Genomic DNA, 17,867 nt, shown 5'->3' with positions numbered 1-17,867 from the left:
AGTACCGCTCACGGCCATACCACCCTGAAAAGGCCCGATCTCGCCCGATCTCGGCAGCCAAGCATGGTTCGGCCTGTTTAGTACCTGATTGGGAGACCGCTTGGGAATACCAGGTGCTGTGAGCATCATACCCCGCATCTTTTTCGACATTTCATGGGTGTCCATCTGCAAGTGCAGTACCGCTCACGGCCATACCACCCTGAAAAGGCCCGATCTCGCCCGATCTCGGCAGCCAAGCATGGTTCGGCCTGTTTAGTACCTGATTGGGAGACCGCTTGGGAATACAAGGTCCTGTGAGCATCATACCCCGCATCTTATTCGACATTTCATGGGTGTCCATCTGCAAGAGCATTACCGCTCACGGCCATACCACCCTGATAAGGCCCGATCTCGCCCGATCTCGTCCGATCTCGGAAGCCAAGCATGGTTCGGCCTGTTTAGTACCTGATTGGGAGACCGCTTGGGAATATCAGGTGCTGTGAGCATCTTGCCCCGCATCTTTTTCGACATTTCATGGGTGTCCATCTGCAAGAGCAGTACCCCTCACGGCCATACCACCCTGATAAGGCCCAATCTCGCCCGATCTCGTCCGATCTCGGAAGCCAAGCATAGTTGGCCTGGTTAGTACCTGATTGGGAGACCGCTTGTGAATACCAGGTGCTGTGAGCATCATACCCCGCATCTTTTTCGACATTTCATGGGTGTCCATCTGCAAGAGCAGTACCGCTCACAGCCATACCACCCTGAAAAGGCCCGATCTCGTCCGATCTCGGAAGCCAAGCATTATTCGGCCTGGTTAGTACCTGATTGGGAGACCGCTTGGGAATACCAGGTGCTGTGAGAACCATGCCCCGCATCTTTTTCGACATTTCATGGGTGTCCATCTGCTAGTGCAGTACCGCTCACGGCCATACCACCCTGAAAAGGCCCGATCTCGTCCGATCTCGGAAGCCAAGCATTATTCGGCCTGGTTAGTACCTGATTGGGAGACCGCTTGGGAATACCAGGTGCTGTGAGAACCATGCCCCGCATCTTTTTCGACATTTCATGGGTGTCCATCTGCAAGAGCAGTACCGCTCACGGCCATACCACCCTGAAAAGGCCCGACCTCGCCCGATCTCGTCCGATCTCGGAAGTCGAGCATGGTTCGGCCTGTTTAGTACCTGATTGGGGGACCGCTTGGGAATACCAGGTGCTGTGAGCATCATACCCCGCATCTTTTTCGACATTTCATGGGTGTCCATCTGCTAGTGCAGTACCGCTCACGGCCATACCACCCTGAAAAGGCCCGATCTCGTCCGATCTCGTCCGATCTCGGCAGCCAAGCATGGTTCGGCCTGGTTAGTACCTGATTGGGAGACCGCTTGGGAATACCAGGTGCTGTGAGCATCATACCCCGCATCTTTTTCGACATTTCATGGGTGTCCATCTGCTAGTGCAGTACTGCTCACGGCCATACCACCCTGAAAAGGCCCGATCTCGTCCGATTTCGGAAGCCAAGCATGGATCGGCCTGTTTAGTACCTGATTGGGAGACCGCTTGGGAATACCAGGTGCTGTGAGCATCATACCCCGCATCTTTTTGGACATTTCATGGGTGTCCATCTGCAGGAGCAGTACCGCTCACGGCCATACCACCCTGAAAAGGCCCGATCTCGTCCGATCTCGGAAGCCAAGCATGGTTCGGCCTGGTTAGTACCTGATTGGGAGACCGCTTGGGAATACCAGGTGCTGTGAGCATCATACCCTGCATCTTTTTCGACATTTCATGGGTGTCCATCTGCAAGAGCAGTACCGCTCACGGCCATACCACCCTGAAAAGGCCCGATCTCGTCTGATCTCGGAAGCCAAGCATGGTTCGGCCTGGTTAGTACCTGGTTGGGAGACCGCTTGGGAATACCAGGTGCTGTGAGCATCGTACCCCGCATCTTTTTCGACATTTCATGGGTGTCCATCTGCTAGTGCAGTACCGCTCACGGCCATACCACCCTGAAAAGGCCCGATCTCGCCCGATCTCGTCCGATCTCGGCAGCAAAGCATGGTTCGGCCTGGTTAGTACCTGATTGGGAGACCGCTTGGGAATACCAGGTGCTGTGAGCATCATACCCCGCATTTTTTTCGACATTTCATGGGTGTCCATCTGCAAGAGCAGTACCGCTCTGGGCCATACCACCCTGATAAGGCCCGATCTCGCCCGATCTCGTCCGATCTCGGCAGCCAAGCATGGTTCGGCCTGGTTAATACCTGATTGGGAGACCGCTTGGGAATACCAGGTGCTTTGAGCATCATACCCCGCATCTTTTTCGACATTTCATGGGTGTCCATCTGCAAGAGCAGTACCGCTCACGGCCATACCACCCTGAAAAGGCCCAATCTCGCCCGATCTCGCCCGATCTCGGAAGCCAAGCATGGTTAGACTTGTTTAGTACCAGATTGGGAGACCGCTTGGGAATACCAGGTGCTGTGAGAACCATGCCCCGCATCTTTTTCGACATTTCATGGGTCTCCATCTGCTAGTGCAGTACCGTTCACGGCCATACCACCCTGAAAAGGCCCGATCTCGTCCGATCTCGGAAGCCAAGCATGGTTCGGCCTGGTTAGTACCTGATTGGGAGACCGCTTGGGAATACCAGGTGCTGTGAGCATCATACCCCGCATCTTTTTCGACATTTCATGGGTGTCCATCTGCAAGAGCAGTACTGCTTACGGCCATACCACCCTGAAAAGGCCCAATCTCGTCCGATCTCGGAAGACAAGCATGGTTTGGCCTGGTTAGTACCTGATTGGGAGACCGCTTGGGAATACCAGGTGCTGTGAGCATCATACCCCGCATCTTTTTCGACATTTCATGGGTGTCCATCTGCAAGAGCAGTACTGCTCACGGCCATACCACCCTGAAAAGGCCCGATCTCGTCCAATCTCGGAAGCCAAGCATGGTTCGGCCTGGTTAGTACCAGATTGGGAGATCGCTTGGGAATACCAGGTGCTGTGAGCATCATACCCCGCATCTTTTTCGACATTTCATGGGTGTCCATCTGCAAGTGCAGTACTGCTCACGGCCATACCACCCTGAAAAGGCCCGATCTCGTCCGATCTCGGCAGCCAAGCATGGTCCGGCCTGTTTAGTACCTGATTGGGAAACCGCTTGGGAATACCAGGTGCTGAGAGCATCATACCCCGCATCTTTTTCGACATTTCATGGGTGTCCATCTGCAAGAGCAGTACCGCTCACGGCCATACCACCCTGAAAAGGCCCGATCTCGTCCGATCTCGGAAGCCAAGCATGGTTCGGCCTGTTTAGTACCTGATTGGGAGACCGCTTGGGAATACCAGGTGCTGTGAGCAGCATACCCCGCATCTTTTTCGACATTTCATGGGTGTCCATCTGCAAAAGCAGTACCGCTCACGGCCATACCACCCTGAAAAGGCCCGATCTCGTCCGATCTCGGAAGCCAAGCATGGTTCGGCCTGGTTAGTACCTGATTGGGAGACCGCTTGGGAATACCAGGTGCTGTGAGCATCATACCCCGCATCTTTTTCGACATTTCATGGGTGATCTATCTGAAATCCAGATCAAATTCTGGATTTCAGATAGATCAGTTGTCATCATGCACCTTTTACCAAGACTGGACCTATAGTAGGACTTAGATGGAGAGCTATCTTAAAAAGAACATGTCCTCATTACTTGGGGGAGAAACAAAGGATCCAAAATCACTCAGAGCTGTCAGGAGTGGTTGGATTGCCTTTCCTGGCATGACGTCACGATAACTATCAGCTGTCACTAATTACGTGATTAGATTATTTTTGGTATTTAAGCATTATGATTTTCTGTGGACGCGGTTGGATCGACTGGTTAAGTTCTGGTTTCGTTTCCTGTTAATCCTCGTAGTAATTGCTGTTTCCATTGACGCCACGCCGCATGTTCAGTTCGTTTGTAATGAGTGGTCAAGCCAAGTTGTTTAAGTTATGTTACCCCGTTTATTAAATCAACCAACAAGAGCTACAGATCTGCCTCACCTTTCCAATTACTTCGGCGACTCTGCATCTGGGTTCAACTTACCCTACGATCGCGTCGCACTACGCGGCGAAATCGTAACAGCACGATCCAACCATTATGGACCCAGCGGAGCGCCACCCACGCTCGCGCCGACGCACTCGGCGACGCAAACCATCCACCTCGAAGACACCGGACTGCTTGGAATGTATAAGAAACCCCTCAGAATCGTTTAGGAATTTTGTAATGGACACACCGTGGTGCGGGGCTCTCAGGCACATCATTTCTAGAGATGAGCCACAGCTGGTAGAAGAGTTAGAGCCGCAGCGTACTCATACGCCCCACCACTGCTATGCACGTCGCCCTGGGAAGCCTTTACCGTTTCATCATGATGCCCAGGTGCGTACAACCACCAGAGAGCGCCCAAGTTATCTTATGCCTATGCCCAGAGGAATTGATTCACCATGGAGGGAGCCTGAAGATTCTGGTGAGGAGGACACCCGTTGAGGAAGTTCCCCACGGCCAGCAGCGTGGCCAGGATCTTCTTGAAGGTCCGGTTGCCGGCCAGCTGCTCCATGCCCAACTTCAGGTCAAACAGGGGCTCGGCGATCTCCTGCTCGAGTGCCTCATAGTTGAGTTTGAAAGACCACAGCTGCAGGCGGGGGGTCAAGGCGCTGACGGAAGCCAGGCCCGAGAGGAATTCCTCGGCCGTCCCCAGGGGAACGTCGGGATTGGCCGAGCGAGCCTCGCGGATCTTCTGCTTCTCCTCCTCTGTGGGCGTCATGCTCAGGATCTTCTCCACACCCTCCTTGTTGATGGCAAAGTCGTCAAAGTTGAGGATGGCGCTCTTGATGACGTGAACGGCGGGCAGGACCGTCATCCCGATGTTGATGGCGGTGCTCCGCTTGGAGTCCAGAACCAGGATCTCGGACTTTTTGCTCTCTGGCGCTTTCTTGGCCCATGGCGTCTCTTTGGCCCTGGACTCAAAGAGGTGCTCCAGCTTCCCCATGTCCACTTGGACCTTGTCCAGTGACGCCAAAAATAATCTAATCACGTAATTAGTGACAGCTGATAGTTATCGTGACGTCATGCCAGGAAAGGCAATCCAACCTCTCCTGACAAGAGCATCAAATAAAGACAATTTGTCGGTCTTTCGGGAACAGATTTTCTTGAAAAATAACCCTTTCGCTATGATTTCTAGAATTTTACTGACATAATGCAAGTGCATTCGCAGCTAGCCCTCAGAGATAAAATGAGTTGGATTTCCATCTCCAACAATACCAGCCGATATGTTATTTGAGGTTCTTGATCTGAATGAATTAAATGACCTCCGGTATGCAGTACAACTGTAGAGCAATTACTTTAAATTATGTTCATTCTTTAGTCCCCCGCCTGGTGCCCGTAGATAGCTGGGATAGGCCTTAGCACCCCCCGTGACCCTTGTGAGGATAAGCGGTTGAGAGAATGAATGAATGAAAGAATACTAAACAATGTCTTTCACATGACGATCATTTATACTAAACAATTACTATTAGTTTAAGCATGTGAAACTATGATAAAATATGATTTGGATTTTACAGCATGTTTTCGTAACCTGTTTTATGTTTATTTATATAAACAATAGACACCTTGTAAAGCATTGCTGTTGCTTCACATGTATTTCTTAGGGGCCTAACATTCAACCACATCTAAGCAGCAGTACTTGTAGACTTGCATTCTGTGAAGCGCAAAGTGTCCTTCTGTTCTAAAGAGACAGAACAGCAAGAAAAGGACTCTGTGCAACCTTCTTTACTCTGTAACAGCGGGATGATGCTTTTTGTGTAGAAAGGATGGAGTACAAAGTGTAAGCGAATGAGTGGAAAGTACTGCAGACAATGTATGACTGTTTTTTTCTATTTTTTTCCGTGCAGTTGAGTGTAGTTTGCAAGATCCAGCATGCCAGTACTATTGAATGCTGGGTATTTTGCTGAGCCTTCTTTAAAAATTACTTCTCTTATCATGTAAAAGTAGTGATATCTGAACAGACAGAAGAATAGTCAGTCATTTTCTTCTTAAAAAAATAAAAATAAAATACTTGTGGTTGCTAGAGTTATACAGTAAAAAAGGGGTGTGTGCATGTGGTGGTGGAGCAATATAATTTTAGTTTCAGTGAAATGAAAAATCTACAATAGTGTTCCAATAAATTTGTGGTTATTGAAGTGCTATACCAATTGAATGTAATTTCTGGTAAAATTCTGTAGCTCCAGTGTTTAACCATAAATCCTATGTGATTTTTTGTTTTACAGTATAAAATGTGAAAACACTTATAAATTCCATTTAAATTCAGTGAATTCATTTAGTTGTGCTGCCACTACAACATTGCACCCAATCAGTTAGTCTTTAATTGAATCTGATTACCAGTCGATTTGAATTGAATGACTTGACCCCGCTGAGATATTTTCTCTAAAAGAATAATGGAGTTGCTTATTTGACTATTTAGTATTGTTATTTTGTTATCTTTTTGCATTTGGTGCTTTTTTTAAACATCTACTACTTTACATTATAATTGCTTGATCTGAGGTAGTTGGGTTGTAAAGGTTTAAATCAAAATTCAAAGTACGGTAATACACATATATACACACGATGCAACAGATGTGCAGTCCATTTGCAGCGTCCAGAAGTAAAACAACATGTGAAAATTGAGTGTATAGAGTGCAAAAATTCTTACTGCAATCAAGCTGACTTTACTCCTTTGTTATTATTGCTGACTCAAAGACAAATACCAATTTGGCCTGAAATGCACAAAAGTAAAACATAGCTGTATATATTCCTGCCTTTTCCCCCCTCTTTTATAACCTGAATATTCCAACTGACTTTGAATAATGTCAAATCCCAATTGATTTGGGTAGCAGGTGTAGAAGGTCGAATTAATACTTTAGCTCATGGGTGTCCATCTGCAAGAGCAGTACCGCTCACGGCCATACCACCCTGAAAAGGCCTGATCTCGTCCGATCTCGGAAGCCAAGCATGGTTCGGCCTGGTTAGTACCTGATTGGGAGACCGCTTGGGAATACCAGGTGCTGTGAGCATCATACCCCGCATCTTTTTCAACATTTCATGGGTGTCCATCTGCTAGTGCAGTACCGCTCACGGCCATACCACCCTGAAAAGGCCCGATCTCGTCCGATCTTGGAAGCCAAGCATGGTTGGGCCTGGTTAGTACCTGGTTGGGAGACCGCTTGGGAATACCAGGTGCTGTGAGCATCATACCCCGCATCTTTTTCGACATTTCATGGGTGTCCATCTGCAAAAGCAGTACCGCTCACGGCCATACCACCCTGAAAAGGCCCGATCTCGCCCGATCTCGGAAGCCAAGCATGGTTAGACTTGTTTAGTACCAGATTGGGAGACCGCTTGGGAATACCAGGTGCTGTTTGTTTGTTTGTTTTGTTTTTGCACTACAAGCGCCTGAGGATTGCCCTCAGATAGCGCTAGAGCTGCCACTGGAACGCGGATTATTTCATCCGGGGGGTAGTCGGAGGTGAGGGGCAGTCAAATGTCTCCGGCTGGATGAAAAACGTAGGGTGCCACGGTCCTTGTTGGCAGCTCTGAGTGGTATTTGTTGGAATTCGCAGGCCGCAGCGAGCGGCCTCTCAGGAGACACCACGTGAAGGTTTCCAACTTTGTCTCCCACCAGGTGCTGTGAGAACCATGCCCCGCATCTTTTTCGACATTTCATGGGTGTCCATCTGCTAGTGCAGTACCGTTCACGGCCATACCACCCTGAAAAGGCCCGATCTCGTCCGATCTCGGAAGCCAAGCATGGTTCGGCCTGGTTAGTACCTGATTGGGAGACCGCTTGGGAATACCAGGTGCTGTGAGCATCATACCCCGCATCTTTTTCGACATTTCATGGGTGTCCATCTGCAAGAGCAGTACCGCTCACGGCCATACCACCCTGAAAAGGCCCGATCTCCTCCGATCTCGGAAGCCAAGCATGGTTCGGCCTGTTTAGTACCTGATTGGGAGACCGCTTGGGAATACCAGGTGCTGTGAGCAGCATACCCCGCATCTTTTTCGACATTTCATGGGTGTCCATCTGCAAATGCAGTACCGCTCACGGCCATACCACCCTGAAAAGGCCCGATCTCGTCCGATCTTGGAAGCCAAGTATGGTTCGGCCTGGTTAGTACCTGATTGGGAGACCGCTTGAGAATACCAGGTGCAGTGAGCATCATACCCCGCATCTTTTTCGACATTTCATGGGTGTCCATCTGCAGGAGCAGTACCGCTCACGGCCATACCACCCTGAAAAGGCCCGATCTCGCCCGATCTCGGAAGCCAAGCATGGTTAGACTTGTTTAATACCAGATTGGGAGACCGCTTGGGAATACCAGGTGCTGTGAGAACCATGCCCCGCATCTTTTTCGACATTTCATGGGTCTCCATCTGCTAGTGCAGTACCGTTCACGGCCATACCACCCTGAAAAGGCCCGATCTCCTCCGATCTCGGAAGCCAAGCATAGTTCGGCCTGTTTAGTACCTGATTGGGAGACCGCTTGGGAATACCAGGTGCTGTGAGCAGCATACCCCGCATCTTTTTCGACATTTCATGGGTGTCCATCTGCAAAAGCAGTACCGCTCACGGCCATACCACCCTGAAAAGGCCCGATCTCGTCCGATCTCGGAAGCCAAGCATGATTCGGCCTGGTTAGTACCTGATTGGGAGACCGCTTGGGAATACCAGGTGCAGTGAGCATCATACCCCGCATCTTTTTCGACATTTCATGGGTGTCCATCTGCAGGAGCTGTACCGCTCACGGCCATACCACCCTGAAAAGGCCCGATCTCGTTCGATCTCGGAAGCCAAGCATGGTACGGCCTGGTTAGTACCTGATTGGGAGACCGCTTGGGAATACCAGGTGCTGTGAGCATCATACCCCGCATCTTTTTCGACATTTCATGGGTGATCTATCTGAAATCCAGATCAAATTCTGGATTTCAGATAGATCAGTTGTCATCATGCACCTTTTACCAAGACTGGACCTATAGTAGGACTTAGATGGAGAGCTATCTTAAAAAGAACATGTCCTCATTACTTGGGGGAGAAACAAAGGATCCAAAATCACTCAGAGCTGTCAGGAGTGGTTGGATTGCCTTTCCTGGCATGACGTCACGATAACTATCAGCTGTCACTAATTACGTGATTAGATTATTTTTGGTATTTAAGCATTATGATTTTCTGTGGACGCGGTTGGATCGACTGGTTAAGTTCTGGTTTCGTTTCCTGTTAATCCTCGTAGTAATTGCTGTTTCCATTGACGCCACGCCGCATGTTCAGTTCGTTTGTAATGAGTGGTCAAGCCAAGTTGTTTAAGTTATGTTACCCCGTTTATTAAATCAACCAACAAGAGCTACAGATCTGCCTCACCTTTCCAATTACTTCGGCGACTCTGCATCTGGGTTCAACTTACCCTACGATCGCGTCGCACTACGCGGCGAAATCGTAACAGCACGATCCAACCATTATGGACCCAGCGGAGCGCCACCCACGCTCGCGCCGACGCACTCGGCGACGCAAACCATCCACCTCGAAGACACCGGACTGCTTGGAATGTATAAGAAACCCCTCAGAATCGTTTAGGAATTTTGTAATGGACACACCGTGGTGCGGGGCTCTCAGGCACATCATTTCTAGAGATGAGCCACAGCTGGTAGAAGAGTTAGAGCCGCAGCGTACTCATACGCCCCACCACTGCTATGCACGTCGCCCTGGGAAGCCTTTACCGTTTCATCATGATGCCCAGGTGCGTACAACCACCAGAGAGCGCCCAAGTTATCTTATGCCTATGCCCAGAGGAATTGATTCACCATGGAGGGAGCCTGAAGATTCTGGTGAGGAGGACACCCGTTGAGGAAGTTCCCCACGGCCAGCAGCGTGGCCAGGATCTATGCCCAGAGGAATTGATTCACCATGGAGGGAGCCTGAAGATTCTGGTGAGGAGGACACCCGTTGAGGAAGTTCCCCACGGCCAGCAGCGTGGCCAGGATCTTCTTGAAGGTCCGGTTGCCGGCCAGCTGCTCCATGCCCAACTTCAGGTCAAACAGGGGCTCGGCGATCTCCTGCTCGAGTGCCTCATAGTTGAGTTTGAAAGACCACAGCTGCAGGCGGGGGGTCAAGGCGCTGACGGAAGCCAGGCCCGAGAGGAATTCCTCGGCCGTCCCCAGGGGAACGTCGGGATTGGCCGAGCGAGCCTCGCGGATCTTCTGCTTCTCCTCCTCTGTGGGCGTCATGCTCAGGATCTTCTCCACACCCTCCTTGTTGATGGCAAAGTCGTCAAAGTTGAGGATGGCGCTCTTGATGACGTGAACGGCGGGCAGGACCGTCATCCCGATGTTGATGGCGGTGCTCCGCTTGGAGTCCAGAACCAGGATCTCGGACTTTTTGCTCTCTGGCGCTTTCTTGGCCCATGGCGTCTCTTTGGCCCTGGACTCAAAGAGGTGCTCCAGCTTCCCCATGTCCACTTGGACCTTGTCCAGTGACGCCAAAAATAATCTAATCACGTAATTAGTGACAGCTGATAGTTATCGTGACGTCATGCCAGGAAAGGCAATCCAACCTCTCCTGACAAGAGCATCAAATAAAGACAATTTGTCGGTCTTTCGGGAACAGATTTTCTTGAAAAATAACCCTTTCGCTATGATTTCTAGAATTTTACTGACATAATGCAAGTGCATTCGCAGCTAGCCCTCAGAGATAAAATGAGTTGGATTTCCATCTCCAACAATACCAGCCGATATGTTATTTGAGGTTCTTGATCTGAATGAATTAAATGACCTCCGGTATGCAGTACAACTGTAGAGCAATTACTTTAAATTATGTTCATTCTTTTGTCCCCCGCCTGGTGCCCGTAGATAGCTGGGATAGGCCTTAGCACCCCCCGTGACCCTTGTGAGGATAAGCGGTTGAGAGAATGAATGAATGAAAGAATACTAAACAATGTCTTTCACATGACGATCATTTATACTAAACAATTACTATTAGTTTAAGCATGTGAAACTATGATAAAATATGATTTGGATTTTACAGCATGTTTTCGTAACCTGTTTTATGTTTATTTATATAAACAATAGACACCTTGTAAAGCATTGCTGTTGCTTCACATGTATTTCTTAGGGGCCTAACATTCAACCACATCTAAGCAGCAGTACTTGTAGACTTGCATTCTGTGAAGCGCAAAGTGTCCTTCTGTTCTAAAGAGACAGAACAGCAAGAAAAGGACTCTGTGCAACCTTCTTTACTCTGTAACAGCGGGATGATGCTTTTTGTGTAGAAAGGATGGAGTACAAAGTGTAAGCGAATGAGTGGAAAGTACTGCAGACAATGTATGACTGTTTTTTTCTATTTTTTTTCCGTGCAGTTGAGGAGTGTAGTTTGCAAGATCCAGCATGCCAGTACTATTGAATGCTGGGTATTTTGCTGAGCCTTCTTTAAAAATTACTTCTCTTATCATGTAAAAGTAGTGATATCTGAACAGACAGAAGAATAGTCAGTCATTTTCTTCTTAAAAAAATAAAAATAAAATACTTGTGGTTGCTAGAGTTATACAGTAAAAAAGGGGTGTGTGCATGTGGTGGTGGAGCAATATAATTTTAGTTTCAGTGAAATGAAAAATCTACAATAGTGTTCCAATAAATTGGTGGTTATTGAAGTGCTATACCAATTGAATGTAATTTCTGGTAAAATTCTGTAGCTCCAGTGTTTAACCATAAATCCTATGTGATTTTTTGTTTTACAGTATAAAATGTGAAAACACTTATAAATCCCATTTAAATTCAGTGAATTCATTTAGTTGTGCTGCCACTACAACATTGCACCCAATCGGTTAGTCTTTAATTGAATCTGATTACCAGTCGATTTGAATTGAATGACTTGACCCCGCTGACATATTTTCTCTAAAAGAATAATGGAGTTGCTTATTTGACTATTTAGTATTGTTATTTTGTTATCTTTTTGCTTTTGGTGCTTTTTTTAAACATCTACTACTTTACATTATAATTGCTTGATCTGAGGTAGTTGGGTTGTAAAGGTTTAAATCAAAATTCAAAGTACGGTAATACACATATATACACACGATGCAACAGATGTGCAGTCCATTTGCAGCGTCCAGAAGTAAAACAACATGTGAAAATTGAGTGTATAGAGTGCAAAAAGTCCTACTGCAATCAAGCTGACTTTACTCCTTTGTTATTATTGCTGACTCAAAGACAAATACCAATTTGGCCTGAAATGCACAAAAGTAAAACATAGCTGTATATATTCCTGCCTTTTCCCCCCTCTTTTATAACCTGAATATTCCAACTGACTTTGAATAATGTCAAATCCCAATTGATTTGGGTAGCAGGTGTAGAAGGTCGAATTAATACTTTAGCTCATGGGTGTCCATCTGCAAGAGCAGTACCGCTCACGGCCATACCACCCTGAAAAGGCCTGATCTCGTCCGATCTCGGAAGCCAAGCATGGTTCGGCCTGGTTAGTACCTGATTGGGAGACCGCTTGGGAATACCAGGTGCTGTGAGCATCATACCCCGCATCTTTTTCGACATTTCATGGGTGTCCATCTGCTAATGCAGTACCGCTCACGGCCATACCACCCTGAAAAGGCCCGATCTCGTCCGATCTTGGAAGCCAAGCATGGTTGGGCCTGGTTAGTACCTGGTTGGGAGACCGCTTGGGAATACCAGGTGCTGTGAGCATCATACCCCGCATCTTTTTCGACATTTCATGGGTGTCCATCTGCAAAAGCAGTACCGCTCACGGCCATACCACCCTGAAAAGGCCCGATCTCGTCCGATCTTGGAAGCCAAGCATGGTTGGGCCTGGTTAGTACCTGGTTGGGAGACCGCTTGGGAATACCAGGTGCTGTGAGCATCATACCCCGCATCTTTTTCGACATTTCATGGGTGTCCATCTGCAAAAGCAGTACCGCTCACGGCCATACCACCCTGAAAAGGCCCGATCTCGCCCGATCTCGGAAGCCAAGCATGGTTAGACTTGTTTAGTACCAGATTGGGAGACCGCTTGGGAATACCAGGTGCTGTGAGAACCATGCCCCGCATCTTTTTCGACATTTCATGGGTGTCCATCTGCTAGTGCAGTACCGTTCACGGCCATACCACCCTGAAAAGGCCCGATCTCGTCCGATCTCGGAAGCCAAGCATGGTTCGGCCTGGTTAGTACCTGATTGGGAGACCGCTTGGGAATACCAGGTGCTGTGAGCATCATACCCCGCATCTTTTTCGACATTTCATGGGTGTCCATCTGCAAGAGCAGTACCGCTCACGGCCATACCACCCTGAAAAGGCCCGATCTCCTCCGATCTCGGAAGCCAAGCATGGTTCGGCCTGTTTAGTACCTGATTGGGAGACCGCTTGGGAATACCAGGTGCTGTGAGCAGCATACCCCGCATCTTTTTCGACATTTCATGGGTGTCCATCTGCAAAAGCAGTACCGCTCACGGCCATACCACCCTGAAAAGGCCCGATCTCGTCCGATCTCGGAAGCCAAGCATGGTTCGGCCTGGTTAGTACCTGATTGGGAGACCGCTTGGGAATACCAGGTGCTGTGAGCATCATACCCCGCATCTTTTTCGACATTTCATGGGTGATCTATCTGAAATCCAGATCAAATTCTGGATTTCAGATAGATCAGTTGTCATCATGCACCTTTTACCAAGACTGGACCTATAGTAGGACTTAGATGGAGAGCTATCTTAAAAAGAACATGTCCTCATTACTTGGGGGAGAAACAAAGGATCCAAAATCACTCAGAGCTGTCAGGAGTGGTTGGATTGCCTTTCCTGGCATGACGTCACGATAACTATCAGCTGTCACTAATTACGTGATTAGATTATTTTTGGTATTTAAGCATTATGATTTTCTGTGGACGCGGTTGGATCGACTGGTTAAGTTCTGGTTTCGTTTCCTGTTAATCCTCGTAGTAATTGCTGTTTCCATTGACGCCACGCCGCATGTTCAGTTCGTTTGTAATGAGTGGTCAAGCCAAGTTGTTTAAGTTATGTTACCCCGTTTATTAAATCAACCAACAAGAGCTACAGATCTGCCTCACCTTTCCAATTACTTCGGCGACTCTGCATCTGGGTTCAACTTACCCTACGATCGCGTCGCACTACGCGGCGAAATCGTAACAGCACGATCCAACCATTATGGACCCAGCGGAGCGCCACCCACGCTCGCGCCGACGCACTCGGCGACGCAAACCATCCACCTCGAAGACACCGGACTGCTTGGAATGTATAAGAAACCCCTCAGAATCGTTTAGGAATTTTGTAATGGACACACCGTGGTGCGGGGCTCTCAGGCACATCATTTCTAGAGATGAGCCACAGCTGGTAGAAGAGTTAGAGCCGCAGCGTACTCATACGCCCCACCACTGCTATGCACGTCGCCCTGGGAAGCCTTTACCGTTTCATCATGATGCCCAGGTGCGTACAACCACCAGAGAGCGCCCAAGTTATCTTATGCCTATGCCCAGAGGAATTGATTCACCATGGAGGGAGCCTGAAGATTCTGGTGAGGAGGACACCCGTTGAGGAAGTTCCCCACGGCCAGCAGCGTGGCCAGGATCTTCTTGAAGGTCCGGTTGCCGGCCAGCTGCTCCATGCCCAACTTCAGGTCAAACAGGGGCTCGGCGATCTCCTGCTCGAGTGCCTCATAGTTGAGTTTGAAAGACCACAGCTGCAGGCGGGGGGTCAAGGCGCTGACGGAAGCCAGGCCCGAGAGGAATTCCTCGGCCGTCCCCAGGGGAACGTCGGGATTGGCCGAGCGAGCCTCGCGGATCTTCTGCTTCTCCTCCTCTGTGGGCGTCATGCTCAGGATCTTCTCCACACCCTCCTTGTTGATGGCAAAGTCGTCAAAGTTGAGGATGGCGCTCTTGATGACGTGAACGGCGGGCAGGACCGTCATCCCGATGTTGATGGCGGTGCTCCGCTTGGAGTCCAGAACCAGGATCTTGGACTTTTTGCTCTCTGGCGCTTTCTTGGCCCATGGCGTCTCTTTGGCCCTGGACTCAAAGAGGTGCTCCAGCTTCCCCATGTCCACTTGGACCTTGTCCAGTGACGCCAAAAATAATCTAATCACGTAATTAGTGACAGCTGATAGTTATCGTGACGTCATGCCAGGAAAGGCAATCCAACCTCTCCTGACAAGAGCATCAAATAAAGACAATTTGTCGGTCTTTCGGGAACAGATTTTCTTGAAAAATAACCCTTTCGCTATGATTTCTAGAATTTTACTGACATAATGCAAGTGCATTCGCAGCTAGCCCTCAGAGATAAAATGAGTTGGATTTCCATCTCAAACAATACCAGCCGATATGTTATTTGAGGTTCTTGATCTGAATGAATTAAATGACCTCCGGTATGCAGTACAACTGTAGAGCAATTACTTTAAATTATGTTCATTCTTTTGTCCCCCGCCTGGTGCCCGTAGATAGCTGGGATAGGCCTTAGCACCCCCCGTGACCCTTGTGAGGATAAGCGGTTGAGAGAATGAATGAATGAAAGAATACTAAACAATGTCTTTCACATGACGATCATTTATACTAAACAATTACTATTAGTTTAAGCATGTGAAACTATGATAAAATATGATTTGGATTTTACAGCATGTTTTCGTAACCTGTTTTATGTTTATTTATATAAACAATAGACACCTTGTAAAGCATTGCTGTTGCTTCACATGTATTTCTTAGGGGCCTAACATTCAACCACATCTAAGCAGCAGTACTTGTAGACTTGCATTCTGTGAAGCGCAAAGTGTCCTTCTGTTCTAAAGAGACAGAACAGCAAGAAAAGGACTCTGTGCAACCTTCTTTACTCTGTAACAGCGGGATGATGCTTTTTGTGTAGAAAGGATGGAGTACAAAGTGTAAGCGAATGAGTGGAAAGTACTGCAGACAATGTATGACTGTTTTTTTCTATTTTTTTTCCGTGCAGTTGAGGAGTGTAGTTTGCAAGATCCAGCATGCCAGTACTATTGAATGCTGGGTATTTTGCTGAGCCTTCTTTAAAAATTACTTCTCTTATCATGTAAAAGTAGTGATATCTGAACAGACAGAAGAATAGTCAGTCATTTTCTTCTTAAAAAAATAAAAATAAAATACTTGTGGTTGCTAGAGTTATACAGTAAAAAAGGGGTGTGTGCATGTGGTGGTGGAGCAATATAATTTTAGTTTCAGTGAAATGAAAAATCTACAATAGTGTTCCAATAAATTGGTGGTTATTGAAGTGCTATACCAATTGAATGTAATTTCTGGTAAAATTCTGTAGCTCCAGTGTTTAACCATAAATCCTATGTGATTTTTTGTTTTACAGTATAAAATGTGAAAACACTTATAAATCCCATTTAAATTCAGTGAATTCATTTAGTTGTGCTGCCACTACAACATTGCACCCAATCAGTTAGTCTTTATATGAATCTGATTACCAGTCGATTTGAATTGAATGACTTGACCCCGCTGAGATATTTTCTCTAAAAGAATAATGGAGTTGCTTATTTGACTATTTAGTATTGTTATTTTGTTATCTTTTTGCATTTGGTGCTTTTTTTAAACATCTACTACTTTACATTATAATTGCTTGATCTGAGGTAGTTGGGTTGTAAAGGTTTAAATCAAAATTCAAAGTACGGTAATACACATATATTCACACGATGCAACAGATGTGCAGTCCATTTGCAGCGTCCAGAAGTAAAACAACATGTGAAAATTGAGTGTATAGAGTGCAAAAAGTCTTACTGCAATCAAGCTGACTTTACTCCTTTGTTATTATTGCTGACTCAAAGACAAATACCAATTTGGCCTGAAATGCACAAAAGTAAAACATAGCTGTATATATTCCTGCCTTTTCCCCCCTCTTTTATAACCTGAATATTCCAACTGACTTTGAATAATGTCAAATCCCAATTGATTTGGGTAGCAGGTGTAGAAGGTCGAATTAATACTTTAGCTCATGGGTGTCCATCTGCAAGAGCAGTACCGCTCACGGCCATACCACCCTGAAAAGGCCTGATCTCGTCCGATCTCGGAAGCCAAGCATGGTTCGGCCTGGTTAGTACCTGATTGGGAGACCGCTTGGGAATACCAGGTGCTGTGAGCATCATGCCCCGCATCTTTTTCGACATTTCATGGGTGTCCATCTGCTAGTGCAGTACCGCTCACGGCCATACCACCCTGAAAAGGCCCGATCTCGTCCGATCTTGGAAGCCAAGCATGGTTGGGCCTGGTTAGTACCTGGTTGGGAGACCGCTTGGGAATACCAGGTGCTGTGAGCATCATACCCCGCATCTTTTTCGACATTTCATGGGTGTCCATCTGCAAAAGCAGTACCGCTCACGGCCATACCACCCTGAAAAGGCCCGATCTCGCCCGATCTCGGAAGCCAAGCATGGTTAGACTTGTTTAGTACCAGATTGGGAGACCGCTTGGGAATACCAGGTGCTGTGAGAACCATGCCCCGCATCTTTTTCGACATTTCATGGGTGTCCATCTGCTAGTGCAGTACCGTTCACGGCCATACCACCCTGAAAAGGCCCGATCTCGTCCGATCTCGGAAGCCAAGCATGGTTCGGCCTGGTTAGTACCTGATTGGGAGACCGCTTGGGAATACCAGGTGCTGTGAGCATCATACCCCGCATCTTTTTCGACATTTCATGGGTGTCCATCTGCAAGAGCAGTACCGCTCACGGCCATACCACCCTGAAAAGGCCCGATCTCCTCCGATCTCGGAAGCCAAGCATGGTTCGGCCTGTTTAGTACCTGATTGGGAGACCGCTTGGGAATACCAGGTGCTGTGAGCAGCATACCCCGCATCTTT

General features: G+C 47.8%; 4 non-coding genes and 37 pseudogenes across 4 annotated transcripts; all 41 read left to right on the top strand.

The window, feature by feature from the left end:
* The first annotated feature begins 6 nt into the window (after positions 1-6).
* On the top strand, positions 7-125 carry LOC144191304 (5S ribosomal RNA; annotated as a pseudogene).
* Positions 126-181: 56 nt separating this feature from the next.
* LOC144186384 (5S ribosomal RNA) lies at positions 182-300 on the top strand (annotated as a pseudogene).
* Positions 301-356: 56 nt separating this feature from the next.
* On the top strand, positions 357-485 carry LOC144183255 (5S ribosomal RNA; annotated as a pseudogene).
* A 240-nt stretch (positions 486-725) lies between these two features.
* LOC144183851 (5S ribosomal RNA) lies at positions 726-844 on the top strand (annotated as a pseudogene).
* A 56-nt stretch (positions 845-900) lies between these two features.
* On the top strand, positions 901-1,019 carry LOC144183556 (5S ribosomal RNA; annotated as a pseudogene).
* A 56-nt stretch (positions 1,020-1,075) lies between these two features.
* Positions 1,076-1,204, top strand: LOC144185049 (5S ribosomal RNA; annotated as a pseudogene).
* A 56-nt stretch (positions 1,205-1,260) lies between these two features.
* On the top strand, positions 1,261-1,389 carry LOC144182935 (5S ribosomal RNA; annotated as a pseudogene).
* Positions 1,390-1,445: 56 nt separating this feature from the next.
* Positions 1,446-1,564, top strand: LOC144191153 (5S ribosomal RNA; annotated as a pseudogene).
* Positions 1,565-1,620: 56 nt separating this feature from the next.
* LOC144190939 (5S ribosomal RNA) lies at positions 1,621-1,739 on the top strand (annotated as a pseudogene).
* Positions 1,740-1,795: 56 nt separating this feature from the next.
* On the top strand, positions 1,796-1,914 carry LOC144188511 (5S ribosomal RNA; annotated as a pseudogene).
* Positions 1,915-1,970: 56 nt separating this feature from the next.
* LOC144181978 (5S ribosomal RNA) lies at positions 1,971-2,099 on the top strand (annotated as a pseudogene).
* Positions 2,100-2,155: 56 nt separating this feature from the next.
* On the top strand, positions 2,156-2,284 carry LOC144187221 (5S ribosomal RNA; annotated as a pseudogene).
* A 56-nt stretch (positions 2,285-2,340) lies between these two features.
* LOC144186892 (5S ribosomal RNA) lies at positions 2,341-2,469 on the top strand (annotated as a pseudogene).
* A 56-nt stretch (positions 2,470-2,525) lies between these two features.
* LOC144185079 (5S ribosomal RNA) lies at positions 2,526-2,644 on the top strand (annotated as a pseudogene).
* Positions 2,645-2,700: 56 nt separating this feature from the next.
* Positions 2,701-2,819, top strand: LOC144190401 (5S ribosomal RNA; annotated as a pseudogene).
* A 56-nt stretch (positions 2,820-2,875) lies between these two features.
* On the top strand, positions 2,876-2,994 carry LOC144191014 (5S ribosomal RNA; annotated as a pseudogene).
* A 56-nt stretch (positions 2,995-3,050) lies between these two features.
* On the top strand, positions 3,051-3,169 carry LOC144183300 (5S ribosomal RNA; annotated as a pseudogene).
* A 56-nt stretch (positions 3,170-3,225) lies between these two features.
* Positions 3,226-3,344, top strand: LOC144187629 (5S ribosomal RNA; annotated as a pseudogene).
* A 56-nt stretch (positions 3,345-3,400) lies between these two features.
* Positions 3,401-3,519, top strand: LOC144190928 (5S ribosomal RNA; annotated as a pseudogene).
* Positions 3,520-6,942: 3,423 nt separating this feature from the next.
* On the top strand, positions 6,943-7,061 carry LOC144187810 (5S ribosomal RNA; annotated as a pseudogene).
* Positions 7,062-7,117: 56 nt separating this feature from the next.
* Positions 7,118-7,236, top strand: LOC144183405 (5S ribosomal RNA). The gene has a single exon (XR_013324755.1). It is a non-coding gene; the product is annotated as a 5S ribosomal RNA (ribosomal RNA).
* A 56-nt stretch (positions 7,237-7,292) lies between these two features.
* LOC144185718 (5S ribosomal RNA) lies at positions 7,293-7,411 on the top strand (annotated as a pseudogene).
* A 326-nt stretch (positions 7,412-7,737) lies between these two features.
* On the top strand, positions 7,738-7,856 carry LOC144185068 (5S ribosomal RNA; annotated as a pseudogene).
* Positions 7,857-7,912: 56 nt separating this feature from the next.
* LOC144189294 (5S ribosomal RNA) lies at positions 7,913-8,031 on the top strand (annotated as a pseudogene).
* A 56-nt stretch (positions 8,032-8,087) lies between these two features.
* Positions 8,088-8,206, top strand: LOC144184499 (5S ribosomal RNA; annotated as a pseudogene).
* A 56-nt stretch (positions 8,207-8,262) lies between these two features.
* LOC144185688 (5S ribosomal RNA) lies at positions 8,263-8,381 on the top strand (annotated as a pseudogene).
* A 56-nt stretch (positions 8,382-8,437) lies between these two features.
* Positions 8,438-8,556, top strand: LOC144182288 (5S ribosomal RNA; annotated as a pseudogene).
* A 56-nt stretch (positions 8,557-8,612) lies between these two features.
* LOC144191466 (5S ribosomal RNA) lies at positions 8,613-8,731 on the top strand (annotated as a pseudogene).
* A 56-nt stretch (positions 8,732-8,787) lies between these two features.
* Positions 8,788-8,906, top strand: LOC144183821 (5S ribosomal RNA; annotated as a pseudogene).
* A 3,529-nt stretch (positions 8,907-12,435) lies between these two features.
* LOC144187809 (5S ribosomal RNA) lies at positions 12,436-12,554 on the top strand (annotated as a pseudogene).
* A 56-nt stretch (positions 12,555-12,610) lies between these two features.
* On the top strand, positions 12,611-12,729 carry LOC144183289 (5S ribosomal RNA). The gene has a single exon (XR_013324754.1). It is a non-coding gene; the product is annotated as a 5S ribosomal RNA (ribosomal RNA).
* Positions 12,730-12,785: 56 nt separating this feature from the next.
* On the top strand, positions 12,786-12,904 carry LOC144183171 (5S ribosomal RNA). Its single transcript, XR_013324752.1, has one exon. It is a non-coding gene; the product is annotated as a 5S ribosomal RNA (ribosomal RNA).
* A 56-nt stretch (positions 12,905-12,960) lies between these two features.
* LOC144183484 (5S ribosomal RNA) lies at positions 12,961-13,079 on the top strand (annotated as a pseudogene).
* A 56-nt stretch (positions 13,080-13,135) lies between these two features.
* LOC144185057 (5S ribosomal RNA) lies at positions 13,136-13,254 on the top strand (annotated as a pseudogene).
* Positions 13,255-13,310: 56 nt separating this feature from the next.
* LOC144189293 (5S ribosomal RNA) lies at positions 13,311-13,429 on the top strand (annotated as a pseudogene).
* Positions 13,430-13,485: 56 nt separating this feature from the next.
* On the top strand, positions 13,486-13,604 carry LOC144190917 (5S ribosomal RNA; annotated as a pseudogene).
* Positions 13,605-17,031: 3,427 nt separating this feature from the next.
* On the top strand, positions 17,032-17,150 carry LOC144187808 (5S ribosomal RNA; annotated as a pseudogene).
* Positions 17,151-17,206: 56 nt separating this feature from the next.
* LOC144183055 (5S ribosomal RNA) lies at positions 17,207-17,325 on the top strand. The gene has a single exon (XR_013324749.1). It is a non-coding gene; the product is annotated as a 5S ribosomal RNA (ribosomal RNA).
* Positions 17,326-17,381: 56 nt separating this feature from the next.
* On the top strand, positions 17,382-17,500 carry LOC144183482 (5S ribosomal RNA; annotated as a pseudogene).
* Positions 17,501-17,556: 56 nt separating this feature from the next.
* On the top strand, positions 17,557-17,675 carry LOC144185045 (5S ribosomal RNA; annotated as a pseudogene).
* A 56-nt stretch (positions 17,676-17,731) lies between these two features.
* LOC144189292 (5S ribosomal RNA) lies at positions 17,732-17,850 on the top strand (annotated as a pseudogene).
* The last annotated feature ends 17 nt before the right edge of the window (positions 17,851-17,867 follow it).

Source organism: Stigmatopora nigra, unplaced genomic scaffold, assembly GCF_051989575.1.
Source record: "Stigmatopora nigra isolate UIUO_SnigA unplaced genomic scaffold, RoL_Snig_1.1 HiC_scaffold_24, whole genome shotgun sequence".
Taxonomy (NCBI): domain Eukaryota; kingdom Metazoa; phylum Chordata; class Actinopteri; order Syngnathiformes; family Syngnathidae; genus Stigmatopora; species Stigmatopora nigra.
This window is presented reverse-complemented; position numbering and strand designations above follow the sequence as displayed.